Here is a 20,118-nt window from a genome sequence, read left to right as displayed (position 1 = left end):
AGAAGGAAATTCTCCATCTGATGTACAGTGTAACATACTTTTGACATTTTTATATGGGAGGAGATACAAAGTCATAACAAATAATGTGAAATTTTGTATTTGTGGGGTTCCAAGCTGGCCGGTGTGGCCGAGTGGTTCTAGGTGCTTCAGTCTGGAAACGCGTGACCGCTGCGGTCGCAGGTTCGAATCCTGCTTCCGGCATGGATGTGTCATGTCCTTAGATTCGTTAGGTTTAAGTAGTTCTAAGTTCTAGGGGACTGATGACCTCAGATGTTAAGTCCCATAGTGCTCAGAGCCATTTGAACAATTTGATTTGGGAATCCACAGCTTCCAGATGCTTAATAAATGTAAACATGGTCCGCAGTAGGCTATAATTTGATTTTTACTTAACAGAGTGATTAGCAAATTTTGACTACTTGTCATTGTCAAGCAGTTGTAAAACCAACATGGAAAAGCACTACATTGTTTGCATGCATCACAGTGTAACTAATACTTTACACACCTCACAGTAAGATAAAAAATTACTGCATAAATTTCTTACAACCACATGGTTGAGTTAGAAATCTTAATGTGAGGTGTGTATATACATGCAATGCATGTGTGGCGTAGAGCGCCATAAATATTGATATTTGTTCTGTGCGCAAGTGTGCTATCTTTGAGGAGAGGTCTTTGGGGCAGGATGTTGGACGCTATCAGCAGTTAGCCTCCGGACTTGTATCTGTGTAGAAGCTAAGTGTGAATAAATCTGTATACGAGAGAATTCTAGTTGTTTACCCACAACTATACCATATTCCCTCACTGGTGACCCCATTTCCGCGATCGCAAGGGCCTTTGTTCAGCTCCAGACAATGGCCTTTCAGCATTCACCGCCGTCCGGATTCCAGCAACATCTCTCCAGCAATCCTGCTGTCGTAGTGGACATGCCGCAAGAATCTTCAGAATCCTTCAGCCAGAACATGCAGTAGAATTTATCGAGTGCCGCCAGTTTCTTCCAACCGTCAACGGCCGTGGACTCTGGCTTTGTTAGCATAGACCTTCCCACGTGTTCTCCACAGCATGTTGGTCGGAACATTCCTACTCCTGTGTTGAACACACAATTCAATACAGTTCGTGGCGTCGAGCGAGGTTTTGCTACTTTGGAAAATCCAGTAGTAAATTCAAACTCGAATCAGTTCCCACCACGTGTGAATCCTTCCGCGCCGGCTAGTCAACAGGTGTTCAATGCTCGCCAAACAGCAAATATCACACCGAGTGTGCATCCTAGTGGACGTGTGTGGGATCCTTGTGTTTCTTCTAATCAAGTCAACAATTCTGTGCTGGACAGTAATTACTCCGACATCTACAACCAGCCCCACCAACCACGGTCGAGTGAATACTGTGTGCATAACGGACATTCACCGGCATACTTAAGCACTTGTGGCTTCTCTCCGAGCTACCACGTCAATGAGAATGCACATTTTGACTACGATCCCCACACCGTTCGAGCGTCCGCCGCTTCTCAGCCACCCCCCCGGCGTCAAGTGAATTTCGCGATTCCCGCATTACGGGTCGCCAATAATTCGGACTCGCAATCTTCTGCATGCTCTACTTCCGTCCGAAGTAATAGGCGCACCTCCGCAGTGACTGCAGTGCCGAATCTGCCGAAATTACCAGACTTCAAACCCGCTCACCCGGAGTTCTGGTTTAACCTGGTTGAGCAAACATTCAATGTCTGTGCTTTGGACGACGATGCACGCTTTGCCTGCCTCATGAACCATCTTCACGACCGCGTCGATTTAATTTACTATCTGGTCAAAGCACCCCCCCCCCCCCCTAGCAGGGAAGTATGCTGTGGCGAAACAGACGATACTGGAGCGCGTCTCTTAAACCAGGAGAGATAATGTGCGACAGCTCATCTACGAAGAGCGTCTCGCCGACAGGTCTCCGTCCTAGCTGTGGCGGTGCATCCGTCTTCTCGTCGATGAGCAAGTTATGCCTGATGACACGTTCGCAGAAATCTGGACTGAAAAGCTGCCTTTGCCTGTCCAGACTGCAATCTCTGCGTATGAAGATAGGCCAGTAAATGAACGTTTACGCGCCGCCGACAGAGCATACTCCGCCAGGCAACGTGAGCTCCGTGCACTGCATTCTGGACGTGACCGCACTAAGATGCTTTCTGACGCCACGCCCTTGTCTGGTGCTGCTAATAACAAGTTTGTTAAACTAGCCGCCTGGGCTGCACCTTCAACTCCTCGCAACGACAGTGCATCGGCCTCTATGGAAGACTCTGGGGCACATACTCCGTCACCTAGCAACTACCCACAGGAGCACAGGCCCGCCCAACCTTACTGTTTCTTCCACGCGAGATTCGGGGAGCAAGCTCGCAAATGCCAGTCACCGTGTTCTTACCCAAACTCCAACCGCAGGTAGGCTACGGTGCCACCTCCTGCGATGTAAACAACGGGCACCATCTCACGTTGCACTCCGTTTCGGACAATAACAGTAAGTGCGGTCGAGTCTATGTTCGCGATTTACGATCAGGTGTATGTTTTCTGGTAGACACTGGCGCAGACGTCTCTTTGCTGCCGGTTCGCCTAGCAACCAATAAAGTGGAACCACACAAAACAGTACTTCGTGCAGTGAACTTGTCTACCCTACAGTGTTCGGGTTCCACTTTGTATACAGTGAAACTTTCGCCCGAGTGCAAGCTGGAGTGGACGTTTCTAGTGTCAACAATTGAAGAACCTATTCTCGGAATTGATTTCCTCAAGCACTATCAGTTGTCACTAGATTTTGTGCAAAATACTGTGTTTTACCCCGCCCTTAACAAACATATTCCTTTCGCTTCGCCGAGTGACAGTTCGGCTAACACCAAACATGTGTGCTGTGCTAAGAAGTGTGTAAACCTATCCTTGGAGCTGCAATCTTGGACAAACAAGTGGCTAGTGGAGTGCGCCAAGTCTTCGAAGTTGCGGATGGAACGTATGGAAATGCTGCTGCATCTCCGCGACGTACACCACGGGTTGGCCTCCACACAACAATGCCTCGCGGCACTACAAGCAGACGACTCGTCGGCTACAGACAAGGTCAGTGTGTGACAATCTGGTGTTCCCATGCCCGCGCACGTTAACGACAATGTTGTGAACTCTGTAAACTGTGTCGGCACCCCCTTTTGTAATGATAGGGTATGCCCGAGTGGTCATGCTCCTTGCGTTCTGAATGGACAATTAACTTGCCAAGCTCGCGGCAATGAACTACGGCCATCTGCTGTCCGGCCACGCCCACTCATGCCTACAGCGCTCGTAGCAGCACGGCCCGCTACCAAGAACCAGTGTACCAACCTCGCCCATGTTAACACGTGTGCGGCCTTTACGCAGCCTACGAGCGGGTGGCACACCTGTACTTCCGTGCCCTCAGCGCCACAGCTTGGCCCGTCCGCCACTGCCTGCTCCGCTTCACGGACATCTGACTGTCGTGCCGTGCCACGTATTGCAGTAGTCACTAACGGCACAGTTCATCGGTTACATCAAACCGATGGGCCGCCCATATCGCAACGTCCACGCCGCCTCAAGCCGGAATTTATGAAAATTGCAAAAGAACAATTGGACGATCTGTTACAAAAGGGAATGATTGAACCTTCTTCCGGTTGCTGGGCCAGTCCTATCCTGTTTGACCAAAAGAAAGACGGTACTTGGCGTATGGTCGGAGACTATAGGCGTTTAAATGCCCGCACCATCATTGATAAATATCCGGTCCCACACATCGCAGACTTCAATCATGCGCTCGCAGGCGCAAGGTACTTCTCTGTTTTTGACTGTAAGCACGCATTTCATCAGATTCCTATGGCTCCGGAGGACATTGAGAAGACTGCCATAACCACTCCCTTTGGGCTGTTCCAATACAAATTTATGCCGTTTGGGTTGAAAAACGCCCCCCAAACGTGGCAGCGTTTCATCAATCAAACTTTATCCCATCTAGACTTTTGTTTCGTATACATGGACGACATACTGGTTTTTGTTTCTACTTTGGAACAGAGTGAGGAGCGTGTTCAAGTCGTGACAGATATTTTAGCGGCCGCTGGTATTGAACTGAACAATAAAAAGTCTCAATTGCACCAGTCATCCGTCACATTCCTAAGTTATGTTGTGTCATCGGACGGTCTGACACCACCACAGGACAAGATCAAGCCTGTTCTCGAGATGCTACGCCCTCAGACCTTTAGGGAATTACGCAGGATCATCGGAACAGTTAATTATTACCGGAAACATTTGCCAGCCGCTTCTGCGGTGCAGGCTCCTCTCACAGATGCTCTCGCTGGCCCACAAACTTCTGGCACCCGCCAGGTACCATGGACACCAGACATGGACAAGGCATTTAATGAACTCAAACAGCTGTTGGCCTCCGCTGTCACTGTTGCTCACCCACGGGCGGACGCCACTATGTTTATCACTACTGACGCTAGTGACAATGCTATCGGCGCAGTACTGAGTCAGACATACAACGATGTTACGACCCCCCTGCAGTTTTTCTCAAAAAAGCTGAACAACGCACAGAAGAAATACTCAGCATTCGACAGAGAATTACTTGCAGTTTACGAGGCCATAAGACACTTCAGAACTGATGTTGAGGGACGAGATTTCTATGTGCTCACTGATCACAAGCCGTTGGTTCCTGCCATAAAAAATCCTGCGGTTGATCCGCCCCCACGACGCTTTCGTCACATCGATTACATCTTGCAATTTACAAATGACATTCGCTACATCCGAGGATCGGACAATGTGGTCGCTGATTCACTCTCGCGTGTTGGTGCTGTCACAACCTTAATTGACTTAACGGACCTACCTCGGTTGCAATCGGCAACCCCGATACCATGCAGTTAATTTCAAACCACAGCTCCTCTCTCCAACCGGTACGCTCTACTTTCCCTGGCATATCTGACTTAGTGTGGTGTGATGAATCGACTGGTACGTTGCGGCCATTCATTCCTATGCCCCTTCAACGCCAGGTCTTTGACAAACTACACACATTAGCACACCCCAGTGTCAATGCTTCCACCCGTCTGGTAGCTGAACGGTTTGTCTGGAGAGACATGCGCCGTGACTGTCAGTGTTGGGCAAGGGCATGCATGGTGTGTCAACAGAACAAAGTTTCCAGACACACTTCTCCACCCCTTGGCTGTTTTGCCCAACCGCCAGGCCGGTTTCACCATGTTCATGTCGACCTCGTAGGCCCTTTGCCCCCCGCCGAGGGTTTCCGTTACTTGTTTACAGCTATTGACAGGATGACTCGGTGGGCTGAGGCTGTGCCTATTCCGAACATTACCTCTGAGACAGTAAGTCGAGCATTCTTAGATTCGTGGATCTCTAGATTTGGCTCACCTGTTTACCTCACCACTGACCAGGGGCGACAATTCGAGTCTTCAGTTTTCTCTGACTTATGTAAAATGTGTGGTATTGTCAAAATTCATACTTCTGCATACCACCCCCAAAGCAATGGGCTTGTCAAGCAATGGCATCGCACCTTAAAGTCTGCCCTGCGTTGCCATGACTCACTATGGACAGAGGCACTGCCCTTCGTGCTTCTTGGCCTTCGTGCGACTTTCAAGGAAGACCTCAAGGGTTCCGTAGCCGAGTTTGTGTATGGCTAACCTCTGGTTTTGCCTGGAGAATTAGTCACTCCGACCCCACTTCCACGGCCCTCTGAACTCCCTTCACTTCTCGAGTGGGTGCGCTTGCACTGCAGCAAAATTCAGCCGCCACCTCCGGCTGCTCATACACCTCTGCGCGTGTACGTACCGTGCACGCTAGACTCTTGTGAGTATGTGTTTCTCAGAGACGACTCAGTCAAAGCCCCGCTTCAGTCGCCCTACACAGGTCCTTACAAGGTCGTCAAACGCTCTGAGAATAACATGGATCTCCTCATAAAAGACTCTGTAACCATGGTCTCACTCAACCGAGTGAAACCAGCTTTCATTGAGCCTCAGGTGAACCTTCCTGATTCTGCCCCTATTTCTCCCACTCCTGCTTCGAGCGGCCATCCATCTTCCCACACCATGCATTTGGGTATTGATTCTCCACAGCGTGCTTCTCTGCCGAGCACTGCTCCTTCTCCGCGTTCATCTAATTCGAGTGGCCAATCTTTTCGGGGCTTCACTCCTCACAGCCCTCGCAGTCGAACTGCCAACCACTCGGATTCTACCATTGTGTTACCATCTTCGTGTGACAGCTCTTTGTCACGCCATTCAATCCACGCTGGCTCCTCGTTGCCTTCGGTCACGCTCCCTCGTCTGTCAGCTGATCGCCCAAGGTTGTATCCTGCGCAGTCCAGTGCACCTGCCACCCCCCTCTTAGCAGATGCTTCCCCCTGCCATGGCTTTCCCACACCTCCCTGCCTCCCTACCATTGCTCGTACAGGTGCCATCCAAGAATTCACATGCACCCTGATGATACACATAAATTATCTGTTGTCATAGATGGCGATATGGTGTGTGTGGTACTCGCATGTGACAATACTGAGGGAGGAAGTGCAGAATCTCGTGTGGTGCGCCACTTTAAATTGAGCAGAAGTGCTGCGTGTGGCAATTTGCGTTCCTTTGTTAGGCCTTCTGGCAAGGTGATCCTCCGCCTGCCGGCTGACGAAGTGCTACACCTTCACTCCAGGACTGGACGTCGTCTTCAGCCGCCGGTGTCGCTTGCTGACTTCACCGTCGACATACCGGGTTTCATGCCCCGGTCTCCTACCATTTGACCGCTTCCGCCTGATGCAGAATAACTGTGCGTTACCTTCCTAACTTCTCACCCCCCCCTCCATTCACAGGGACGTACTCCATACTGTGCGGGGGGGGAGGTGGGGGGAGGGGGGCCATGTGGCATAGAGCGCCATAAATATCGATATCTGTTCTGTGCGCAAGTGTGCTATCTTTGAGGAGAGGGCTTTGGGGCAGGATGTTGGACGCTAACGGCAGTTAGTCTCCGGACTTGTATCTGTGTAGAAGCTAAGTGTGAATGAATCTGTATATGAGAGAATTCTAGTTGTTTACCTAAAACTATACCATATTCCCTCACATGCATACAATGTAGTTCTTTTCCATTTGGGTTTTACAAGTGCTTGACAATGACGAGTAGTCGAAATCAGCTAATCACATGATTAAATAAAAATCACATTACAGCCTACTATGGACCATGTTTACATTTGTTAAGCATCTGGAGCCTGTGGATCCCCACAAATACAAAATTGTACAATATCTGTAATGACTTTGTGTATCCTCCCATACAAAAAATGTCAAAAGTATGTTACACCACATATCAGATGGAGAATTTCCTACACAATAATAGAATTGCTTTTTTCCCACTTTACTCAGCTTTTGTGATGCAAAGGCAACAAGATGTTTTGCCCCACACACATCTTATCCTAACACACACCTGAGAACATAAATTCTTGCCTTGACTGGGAGTGCAAACTCTTTCTCATAGTTTGGGAAAACCAGTAGCAGTCCAGTTGTTAACAGTTCCCTCAGATTTCAATGTAAATAATGGCAAAAGTTTGTTACACTATATATGGGACTCTGCATTTCCTTATCAGTTTTAGAATGATTATTTTCCACTTTACTCAGCTGTTGTGATGGATAATTGATCGAATTCCTGTCCTGTCCATATCTTGGTTCAATAAACAACTGAGCACATAATTTCTCATGTTGCATGAGAGTGCATACTGCTCCTCATAGTTTGTAAATGCGAAATTGGTCCAGTTCTTGACAGTTCTTTCATTCTACTAATCATTTCTCAATACTCTGCTACCCACTGCAATGTATTCTTTCTTTAATAGAAGATTTACTGTCTGTGCAGCTTCCTCAAGCTTCCCTAGAGAAGACAGGCAGATAAGTTAGAACATTTACAAAGGGAAATGGATAGGTTAAAGTTAGATATAGTGGAAATTAGTGAAGTTCAGTAGCAAGAGGAACAAGAATTCTGGTCAGCTGAATACAGACTTAATAGGGGTAATCTAGGAGAAGGTTTAATAATGTATACAAATAGGAGCACAAATAAGCTACTATGAACAGCGTACTGAATGCATTATAGGAGCCAAGACATCTACATCTACATTTATACTCCGCAAGCCACCCAACAGTGTGTGGCAGAGGGCACTTTACGTGCCACTGTCATTACCTCCCTTTCCTGTTCCAGTCGCGTATGGTTCGCGGGAAGAACGACTGTCTGAAAGCCTCCATGCGCGCTCTACCCTCTCTAATTTTACATTCGTGATCTCCTCGGGAGGTATAAGTAGGGGGAAGCAATATATTCGATACCTCATCCAGAAACGCACCCTCTCGAAACCTGGCGAGCAAGCTACACTGCTATGCAGAGCGCCTCTCTTGCAGAGTCTGCCACTTGAGTTTATTAAACATCTCCATAACGCTATCACGGTTACCAAATAACCCTGTGATGAAACGCGCCGCTCTTCTTTGGATCTTCTCTATTTCCTCCGTCAACCCGATCTGGTACGGATCCCACACTGATGATCAATACTCAAGTATAGGTCGAACGAGTGTTTTGTAAGCCACCTCCTTTGTTGATGGACTACATTTTCTAAGCACTCTCCCAATGAATCTCAACCTGGTACCCGCCTTACCAACAATTAATTTTATATGAACATTCCACTTCAAATCGTTCCGCATGCATAATCCCAGACATTTTACAGAAGTAACTGCTACCAGTGTTTGTTCCGCTATCATATAATCATACAATAAAGGATCCTTCTTTCTATGTATTCGCAATACATTACATTTGTCTATGTTAAGGGCCAGTTGCCACTCCCTGCACCAAGTGCCTATCCACTGCAGATCTTCCTGCATTTCGCTACAATTTTCTAATGCTGCAACTTCTCTGTATACTTTACTTTACTTTACTATATCTTTGTCATTTACCATCCATGGCTGGACAGACTGCATCACAAATACAATGTTTATCAACTAACATTTATACAACACCATATACAAAATTTATATTACAAATAAAAGAAAATATTTATGCAGTGCACAAAAACACATAGAACATAGCGGGAATGAAATATAACTAAACAGGAAAGTAAAACTTCATAGCAGAAAATGAAAATCCCATAAAGCAAAATGTCACACACACAAAGTTTCATTTTGGCAAAATATGTACTTTAAGTAAAACACAAAATTAAATGTGTAGTTAACATAAGAAGAAGATTAAATTTAGGCAAAATTATATATAAAACATAACAATATTTATTATTTTGTCCATTCAGTAGAACCGCTGTTTAAAAACTCTTCCAATGAATATAGTGGATGTTGTTTCAAGTCCTGAGCAATTTTTTTCCGAAATAATTCAGGTGGCAGGGATTTCACTTCTGGAGGCAGTTGATTGTACATTTTTAGGGCGACTGTTGGAAAGCTGTCTTGTGTACTTGATAGGCGACACCTTGGCACTTCAATGTTCCTCTTACAGCGAGTGTCATGATTATGTATTTCTTGTCTTATGCTAAAATTCCCTTGATTTTCTTTTATATACATGAGGCAGAAATACACATACTGGCTAAAGACAGTCATTATGCCTAGCCTGGTGAAAATAGGCTTACAGTGGTCCAGTCTTTTGCTAGAGGATATGATCCTGATGGCTTTTTTTTGTAATAGCAACACATCTTTGCTGCCTGAGGAGTATCCCCACAACAACAGTCCATAGCTAATGTGGCTGTGGAAGAGTGCATGGTAGACTATTGTGAGAAACTGGTCAGTTATTACCCTCTTCAGCTTCCTCAGGAGGTATATCACACGAGAAAGTTTGGTGCATACATATGCAGTGTGATCATTCATGGAGAGTTTGCTGTCAATCTTGAAGCCCAGTAGTCTGACAGTCTCCATGTTTTCTTGGTCTTCAGTGTTGGTTAGACTGCATATCAAATGTTGGGTTTTTTCTTCTTTGATCTTCATTTTGTTTATTACGAACCATTCTTTTATTTCTTCAAACATCAAATTTGATGCACCAAGAGCTTCTGCGGCTGTATGTCCTTTGGCAATAAGGGTAGTGTCATCTGCAAACTGCAACATTTGACTATTACAGCTCATATCATTGACATATATGAGGAATAGGAGAGGTCCTAAGATTGATCCTTGGGGCACTCCATGTTCCAGTTTTTGTTCAAGAGAAGTTGTTCCATGCACTGATACTACCTGCTTTCGGTTTTCCAAATAATATTGGAGTGTTGATAGAACACCACCTCCTACACCATAGCATCTTAACTTGGCTGTTAGTGTTGTGTGTGAGATGCAGTCAAAGGCTTTGCTGAGGTCACAGAGCGTCAGTGCCACACACTCTCTATCTCTCTCTTCAAAACTCTGTCGAATTGTTTTTAATAAGTCCAGTGTGGCTGTCACTGTTGATCTCCCTTTGCGGAATCCGTGCTGTGTGTTTTGGAATAAGTGGTTTTCCTCAAAGTAATTCAGTACCTGGCGGTGCATCACAGACTCAGTAACTTTGGCTAGTACTGGTACCACTGAGATTGGTCTGAAGCTGGACACCTCACAAGGATCCCCCTTCTTATATATTGGTACTGGGAAGACACCAGAAGATAGACATTTGTTTATTGCTATGGCTAGTGGCTGAGCTAATTCTGCAATAATTTTTTTTAGCAGTGTGCAGGACATGCCATAGATGTCTACACTTTCTGAGTGTTTGTAGGAGTTCACAATTTTTATCATGTCTTCAGGGTGTACTTCCTTCCAGTTTTGAATACTGCAACAGTCTGCATTTCTTATGTTTGCAGTTGGATCTAGATCAGAGTGTGGAATTTCACTCACTGTCTTTTCCACTATTCTGACAAAATATTCATTGAAGTCATCAGGGCTACACGAATTTAAGCAGGAGGTAGTCTTCTTTCTGTTCTCATTTACAAGATTCCAGGCAGCTTTACAAGGATTTTGGGCCTCTTTAATGTATTTATCATTATATTTCTTTTTTGCTTCCTCTACTGCCTTCCTATAAGCATTTTTGGCTTTTAGGTAGTTGCGGTGATGTAATTCTTTAGCTGGAATGTCTAAAGCCGATTTCATTCGGTCCTTGCACATTGTTACAATACACTTCAATTTATTGAGCTCGGCGGTGTACCATTGTTTCACATTGATAACTTTCTGAATGCCTTGTGATTTGTCCAGAGGATTCTTCACTGGTCTTACCGGAAACATGTCATCAAATATTGCTTTTAAGGTTTGGAACAGACATAAGAAAGAATCACTGCCTACTAACTCTGCAATTTTATGCTGCCAGTTTACACAAGATAGAGCTGCTTTGAGATCATTTTGTCTCTCTTCTTTAACAAATCTTCTTTTGAATGTGTAATTTGAATGCCATGTCCTTATCTGCGGTTTGCTCCTCATACTGCTTTCCATTACTAGTGCACAGTGATCAAGGTTCAACTACACTGAGTTTATAATCCCAGATGTTGAGATTGGTGATTATGGTGTCCAGGCATGCACCATACTACAGCATCATCTGCGAAAAGCCGCATGGAACTTCTGACACTATCTACTAGGTCATTTATATATATTGTGAAAAGCAATGGTCCCATAACACTCCCCTGTGGCACGCCAGAGGTTACTTTAACGTCTGTAGACGTCTCTCCATTGATAACAACATCCTGTGTTCTGTTTGCTAAAAACTCTTCAATCCAGCCACACAGCTGGTCTGATATTCCGTAGGCTCTTACTTTGTTTATCAGGCGACAGTGCGGAACTGTATCGAACGCCTTCCGGAAGTCAAGAAAAATAGCATCTACCTGGGAGCCTGTATCTAATATTTTCTGGGTCTCATGAACAAATAAAGCGAGTTGGGTCTCACACGATCGCTGTTTCCGGAATCCATGTTGATTTCTACATAGTAGATTCTGGGTTTCCAAAAACGACATGATACTCGAGCAAAAACCATGTTCTAAAATTCTACAACAGATCGACGTCAGAGATATAGGTCTATAGTTTTGCGCATCTGCTCGACGACCCTTCTTGAAGACTGGGACTACCTGTGCTCTTTTCCAATCATTTGGAACCCTCCGTTCCTCTAGAGACTTGCGGTACACGGCTGTTAGAAGGGGGGCAAGTTCTTTCGCATACTCTGTGTAGAATCGAATTGGTATCCCATCAGGTCCAGTGGACTTTCCTCTGTTGAGTGATTCCAGTTGCTTTTCTATTCCTTGGACACTTATTTCAATGTCAGCCATTTTTTCGTTTGTGCGAGGATTTAAAGAAGGAACTGCAGTGCGGTCTTCCTCTGTGAAACAGCTTTGGAAAAAGGTGTTTAGTATCTCAGCTTTACTGGTGTCATCCTCTGTTTCAATGCCATCATCATCCCAGAGTGTCTGGATATGCTGTTTCGAGCCACTTACTGATTTAACGTAAGACCAGAACTTACTAGGATTTTTTGTCAAGTCGGTACATAGAATTTTACTTTCGAATTCACTGAACGCTTCACGCATAGCCCTGCTTACGCTAACTTTCACATCGTTTAGCTTCTGTTTGTCTGAGAGGTTTTGGCTGCGTTTACACTTGGAGTGAAGCTCTCTTTGCTTTCGGAGTAGTTTCCTAACTTTGTTGTTGAACCACGGTGGGTTTTTCCCGTCCCTCACAGTTTTACTCGGCACGTACCTGTCTAAAACGCATTTTACGATTGCCTTGAACTTTTTCCATAAACACTCAACATTGTCAGTGTCGGAACAGAAATTTTCGTTTTGATCTGTTAGGTAGTCTGAAATCTGCCTTCTATTACTCGTGCTAAACAGATAAACCTTCCTCCCTTTTTTGTATTCCTATTAACTTTCGTATTCAGAGATGCTGCAATGGCCTTATGATCACTGATTCCCTGTTCTGCACATACAGAGTAGAAAAGTTCGGGTCTGTTTGTTATCAGTAGGTCCAAGATGTTATCTCCACGAGTCAGTTCTCTGTTTAATTGCTTGAGGTAATTTTCGGATAGTGCACTCAGTATAATGTCACTCGATGCTCTGTCCCTACCACCCGTCCTAAACATCTGAAGACAGGTATGAAGCCCACACCTACCACAGAAGTACAAATTTATATGCCAACTAGCTCTGCAGATGATGAAGAGATTGAAGAAATGTATGATGCAATGAAAGAAATTATTCAGATATTTAAGGGAGACAAAAATTTATTTTAGTCATGGGGGACTGGAAATCAATAGTAGGGAAAGGAAGAGAAGGAAAAGTAGTAGGTGAATTTGGAATGGGGGTAAGGAATGAAAGAGGAAACCACCTGGTAGAATTTTGCGCAGAGAATAACCTTAATCATAGCTAAAATTTGGTTTAAGAATCATGAAAGAAGGTTGTATATGTGGAAGAGGCCTCGAGACATTGGAAAATTTCAGATAGATTATATCATGGTAAGACAAAGATTTAGGAAGCGGGTTTTAAATTGTAAAATGTTTCCAGGGCCAGATGTGGACTCTGGCCACAATTTTTTGATTATGAACTGTAGATTAAAACTGAAGAAACAGCAAAAAGTAGGAATTTTAGGAGATGGGACCTGGATAAACTGAAAGAACCAGAGGTTGTAGACAGTTTCAGATAGAGCATTAAGGAATGACTGAGAAATACAGGGTAAAGAAATACAGCAGAAGAAGAATGGGTAGCTTTGAGAGATGGAACAAAAATGGTTCAAATGGCTCTGAGCACTATGGGACTCAACTGCTGAGGTCATTAGTCCCCTAGAACTTAGAACTAGTTAAACCTAACTAACCTAAGGACATCACAAACATCCATGCCCGCGGCAGGATTCGAACCTGCGACCGTAGCGGTCTTGCGGTTCCAGACTGCAGCGCCTTTAACCGCATGGCCACTTCGGCCGGCAGAGATGGAACAGTGAAGGCAGAAGAGGAACAAGTAGTCATAAAGATGAGGGATAGTAGAAATCCTTGGGTAACAGAAGAGATATTAAATTTAGTTGATGAAAGGAGAAAATATAAAAATGCAGTAAATGAAGCAGGAAAAAAGGAATACAAACATCTCAAAAATGAGATCGACATGAAATGCAAAATGCCTAACCGAGGATGGCTAGAGGACAGATGTAAGGATGTAGAGGAATATGTCACTAGGGGTAAGGTAGATACTGCCTAAAGGAAAATTAAAGAGAACTACCTGTATGAATGAAGGGAAAGAAGAAAGGTGGAAGGAGTATATATGGGGTCTATACAAGGGTGATGCACCTGAGGGCAATATTATGGAACTGGAAGAGGACATAGATGAAGATGAAATGGGAGGTATGATACTGCATGAAGAATTTGACAGAGCACTGAAAGACCTAAGTCGAAACAAGGCCCCGGGAGTAGACAACATTCCATTAGAACTACTTATATCCTTGGGAGAGCCAGCCATGACAAAACTCTTCCATCTGATGAGCAAGATGTATGAGACAGGCAAAATACCCTCAGACTTCAGGAAGAATATAATAATCCCAATCCCAAAGAAAGTATGTGTTGACAGGTGTAAAAATTACCAAAATGTCAGTTTAACAAGTCACAGTTGCAAAATCCTAACACAAATTCTTTACCAACAAATGGAAATACTGGCAAAAACTGACCTCAGGAAAGATCAGTTTTGATTCTGTAGAAATGCTGGAACACATGAGGCAGTACTGACCCTATGACTTATCTTAGAAGATTGATTAAGAAAAGGCAAACAAATGTTTCTAGCATTTGTACGCTTAGAGAAAGCTTTTGACAATGTTGACTGGAATATTCTCTTTCAAATTCTGAAGGTGGCAGAGGTAAAACACAGGCAGCAAAGGCTATTTACAATTTGTACAGAAACCAGATGGAAGTTGTAAGGGTTGAGGGGCAAGTAAGGGAAGCAGTGGTTGAGAAGGGAGTAAGACAGGGTTGTAGCCTATCCCAAATGTTGTTCAGTCTGTACACTAATCAATCAGTAAAGAAAACAAAAAAAATTGGAGTAGAAGAAATAAAAACTTTGAGGTTTGCTGATGACATTGTAATTCTGTCAGAGACAGCAAAGGATCTGGAAGAGCAGTTGAACAGAATGAACGGTGTCTTAAAAGGGGGATATAAGATTAACATCAACAAAAGCAAAATTAGGGTAATGGAATGTAGTCGAATTAAATCAGGTGACACTGAGAGAATTAGATTAGGAAATGAGACACTTAAAGTAGTAAATGAGTTTTGCTATTTGGGGAACAAAATAACTGATGATGGTCAAAGTAGAGAAGATATAAAATGTAGACTGGCTATGGCAAGGAAAGCATTTCTGAAAAAGAGAAATTTGTTAATAATGTGTATAGCTTTTAGTGTCAGGAAGTATTTTCTGAAAGTATTTGAATGGAGTGTAGCCATGTATGGAAGTGAAACATGGACATTAAATAGCTTAGACAAGAACAGAATGGAAGCTTTTGAGATGTGGTGCTACAGAAGAATGTTGAAGATTAGATGGGTAGATCATGTAACTGATGAGAAGGTACTGAATAGAATTGGGGAGAAGAGGAATTTGTGGCTCAACCTGTCTAAAAGAAGGGATCGATTGGTAGGACATGCTCTGAGGCATCAAGCGATCACCAGTTTAGTATTGGAGGGAAGTGTGGAGGGTAAAAATCGTAGAGGGAGGTCAAGAGATGAATATACTAAGCAGATTCAGAAGGATGTAGGTTGTAGTAGTTACTCGGAGATGAAGAAGCTTGCACAGGATAGAGTAGCATGGAGAACTGCATCAAACCAGTCTCTGGACTGAATACCACAACAACAACAACAACATAAAGAAGACTGCAAATTCCTTTCTATCTGTGTCATCAGCATATCCTGTATGGATTTGAATATTCTGGGGTCCATTCACACTCCCTTGCAATTAATTACATGTCATAAGTACCACCCCTCTTACAGTACCTGCTCATCATCTAATTCCTGTACATGTAGCACACTCCTGTGTATGAATCATTGTGCCTTATCTAACTCCTCATTTTCCTTTAGTGGCTCTACCATACCAGTTAATTTTCACTCCCATCCATCATATTTTTTCCATACTTTGTGGTGCACTATCAAGCTAACTGATCCTTAGTGACTGTGCACACAGTTTAAATGGTTCCCCTTGCACTAGGGATGAATTTTGTGTTCCCATTTTCATCCATCACAGTTTCTCCATTCCTTTTGGTGCAGCATCATACAGATTCATCTTTAGTGCCTGCACAGACAGTTTAATTGTTCTCCCAGCTTTAGGGATGTAACTTGCACGAGTGTAGTCCTCCTAGTGGTTTCCCTTGATGGAGTTAGGTCCCATCAAGTTCTACCATGTGCTGATCAAGGTCAATTTCAGTAAAATGTTTAATCAAGAAATCTAATCCTAACACTGCACATTAACCATCACCTATATGAGGCAAAATTTTTTGTCCCAACCTAAAAATTCAACATCATTGTACCCAGAGGATGTATAGCACTTCTATCAATGCTGCTTAACCTACATCATGGTGGGTCCAACCTTCTTTACCCCCTAAGATACATACTTGTCACAAACACCTGTGGACCCATGTCTAATTAAAACCTATGTTCTATTCAACCCACTGTGTCATCTAAGCAAAATACCATTACTGATGATGTTTTAGTTGTGTTTCTGTTTACTGGGAGCACTGCTTGCCAGCTCTGGAACCCCAACTACCATTTAACAGTGAGGCACTATTCCTATCCAATGTCCCACTGTCTCATGTCCCTTACTTGGTTTTTTCCTACAGTCTCATGCCCTGTTCACCCACATTTCTCACACTGTGGTTGATGGCATTCTTGTCATATGTGGCCTGATCACTCACAACAGTAGCACTTGACTTCAACAGAAAGAATTCGTCCTTTATTTCAGGCTTGGGTCACTATGTTCATTTCTTTCAATGCTGTTGAAGCTACTATGGCCCCACTTAATTTCTTTGGGAATTTTGTCTGTACTTTCCTTCATATCTTGTAAGGTAACACTCACAAAAATACATTCAGTACCATATGTTCTTCCTGTTACAGAGGGACCCCATTGGTGTGGCCGGCCGAAGTGGCCGCGCGGTTCTGGCGCTGCAGTCTGGAACCGCGAGACCGCTACGGTCGCAGGTTCGAATCCTGCCTCGGGCATGGATGTGTGTGATGTCCTTAGGTTAGTTAGGTTTAACTAGTTCTAAGTTCTAGGGGACTAATGACCCCAGCAGTTGAGTCCCATAGTGCTCAGAGCCATTTGAACCCATTGGTGTTGTCACTCTCTGTTAACTTAGACAAGTTGACATTTAATTTCTTAATCCTGTCCACAAAGTTCACAATAGACTGACCCTGCTTCTGAATACATTGCTTAACTATTCCCTAAAATTCCTACAGCTGTTCTTCCTTCCATATTCTTGCAACAACCCGCCTTTAGACTATCAAACATCAGTGCATTCCATAATTCCTACCAAATGCAGTTTGCAAAACGTCTTCCTTTGACCAACATCCCAGCTTAGTGAAAATGAACCTTTTATCCACAAATAACAATGCACCCTCCTCTGCACTACCAGAAAAGTGAGCGACTAAGCTAGTGGTAATGGCTTTTAGGACAGATGCTGACAAAACGGTTGATAGCTGTTCCCTCCTATCTATCCTCGATACCTCTGACTGCTTGCATAATTCTTTATTGCCTCCTTGCATCTGTACAATTTGGTTTAATAAGGTCAGAATGGCCTTTACAGTTGTAGCCTCCCCTACCCCTGTTTCTGACACTGCAAAGCCTGAGCCTACAATACAAGGATAATACTCATTAGAAAAGGAACCAACACCAAAACCACAAGTCTGCAAAATACTGAACTGAATTCACCATGTAGAAGTGTTGTTGCCGATTTATACCTCATGATGTTGCTTGCTTGACTCTAGTAACATTTATGATACCAAAATGTAGTGGCCTGGGCTATTGACTGTTATATAGTCACTCACAGGGAGTGGGATGGTCATCTGGTTGTCTGGATATGTATAGGGAAAGAATAATAAAGGGTTCATGGCAATGACAAAGCCCAAGAATGCTCTCAGATGTTAAATAACTTTACTGGCAACTCTTCCTAAACAGCAAAGTTGGCCAGTGCCAATAGCTGGCAAATACTGATGTGGGGAATGCAATGTCAGCTGTGCTAATGGCATCTGGCAGGAACTGACTTACAGAGTAGGTGGCATGAGCACAGTCCCCCTCCCCCCATGGAAGGCAGTGATATTGGCCAGCAGGGATATAGGAAGCCACTCTCTACACTGCCAATTTGACCCCAACATCTTTGGAGACGATGGAGTGCTAGGTCCGGGTGTGCACTGAACAGCTCCACCAGAGTGGACCAAGATTGATACCTAGACTGTGAGGCTAGCTGGTGCTAGCTGACCTGTAACTGCATCTATTAGCTATTGTGGAATGAGGAGGCAGTTGGAAAGTATGGAGACTACATTTGTGCTGAGGCTGGAGTCAAACTCAGGACTAAAGTTGAAGAGAACATGGCACTGATGGTGGTAACATCAGAATCCCAGCCTGGAATCATAAAAGGGCAGGTCTAATGTCAGTTAATGAGAGGCACACCCCCAGTGCAATTCCCAGCACATGTGATCTTTGGTTATTCTTGTCCAGTCACCATTGTTGTGATAAATATAGCCACTTGTCATGCCCACCTGACAAGTGCTACCTGAGACGCTGTATGTGGAGCAGGCTAGTGGCCTGTTGTAAGGCAGGCTGTGGAGTGCAGGATGCTGAAGAAGCAGTATTCTAGTGCCTGCTACTGGATTTTTGTAACTAGCTGCCAGCTTGTGAACTTGTGGCCTGCTTCAACCAATGCCACAACAAACACCATAACAATTAAAATTTGCATCTTGAGTGAATTAATCAGCTACTTTGACATGGCTATGACTTCCTAAATTCATTAAAATCATGCCCTGAAATGAGGGCAGCCCAATATTTTGTGCATCAAACCTAGAATAATTTTTCATTGTCTCCTCACCACACCCTCCTCCCTCCCAATCTCTGTCATATACTGGTCAGACCCTAAGCTTCTTTTGCTCTAATTTCCCTGATCTTATGACTTCTACTCGTGTGACCATCCTCTCTGAAAGACTTGCCCTATGCACCTTCCTACCTCCATATATACAACCCCTGTAACTGGCAGAACATACATTACCAATGGGAGGGCCACCTGTAAAATGAAATCTCATGTACCAGCTGTTAGGTAAACAATGTTCAGCCTTTTACATTGGTACAACTACCACCAACTTATCAGTCAGGTGAATGGACATAAACAGAGGGTGTAAACTGGTAATACACAACATCCTGTTGCAGAGCATGCTCTACAATATAACATTTATGACCTCAGTTCGGTGCCTGTTTCAGCACATGGGTATGGATTTTTTCCCAGGCACTAGAGTTTTAGAGTTCTCCAAGTTAGAAATGGCATTACAATATGTCCTTGGTTCTTGTCACCCTCTTGCCCTTAATTTATGTTATTGTCTTTTAAGCCAGCATTTATTCCCATTAACTATTCCTTTCTTCAGTCCCTTTTAGTTTTCTACATCTTTTATTTTCTGACCAGGCTATTTCTCCCACAACCCCACCTCTGCAATGTAGAATGCACTTAACTATCTGCTCTTATTAACTCTTGCATGATGTTTTGTCAGTAATCTCTGGTTTGCTTATTACCCTATCTTCCAACTCCAACATCTCTGGTTTTCAAATGTTGTCTGATGCAATCCCCAACAATCAGTCTTTCCCTCTCATTCCATCCGGCAATATTCCCTGATCCATGGTTCTGGACAACTTTTCCAAAACCTCCACATTTCCTAAGTCTTGCTAATTCTTTATCTTCATATTTTTTTCCTTCCCTTTCACCTCTTCTGCAAGAAGAAGGAGTCTCTGCCTCCAAAAGCATTCAAACTACCTTGACCTTTATATGTATGAGTTCTCCTACCACTGCTAGGTGAGTAGATTTTTTTATCTATCCAGTTCCACAAAATATGAGAACAGGTGGACTACTATAGACATGAAAACATTTAAGAAATATATCTGAAATGTATAGAATAGACAGTACTAACAATATGTGGTTGTTAGGTTTTGATTAATGAATTAATTAATTTATGATCAGAAATGGTAAGACTT

The sequence above is a fragment of the Schistocerca nitens genome, chromosome 3, assembly GCF_023898315.1.
Source record: "Schistocerca nitens isolate TAMUIC-IGC-003100 chromosome 3, iqSchNite1.1, whole genome shotgun sequence".
Classification (NCBI taxonomy): domain Eukaryota; kingdom Metazoa; phylum Arthropoda; class Insecta; order Orthoptera; family Acrididae; genus Schistocerca; species Schistocerca nitens.
The sequence above is the reverse complement of the archived record's forward strand: the minus strand, read 5'-3'. Positions refer to the sequence as shown.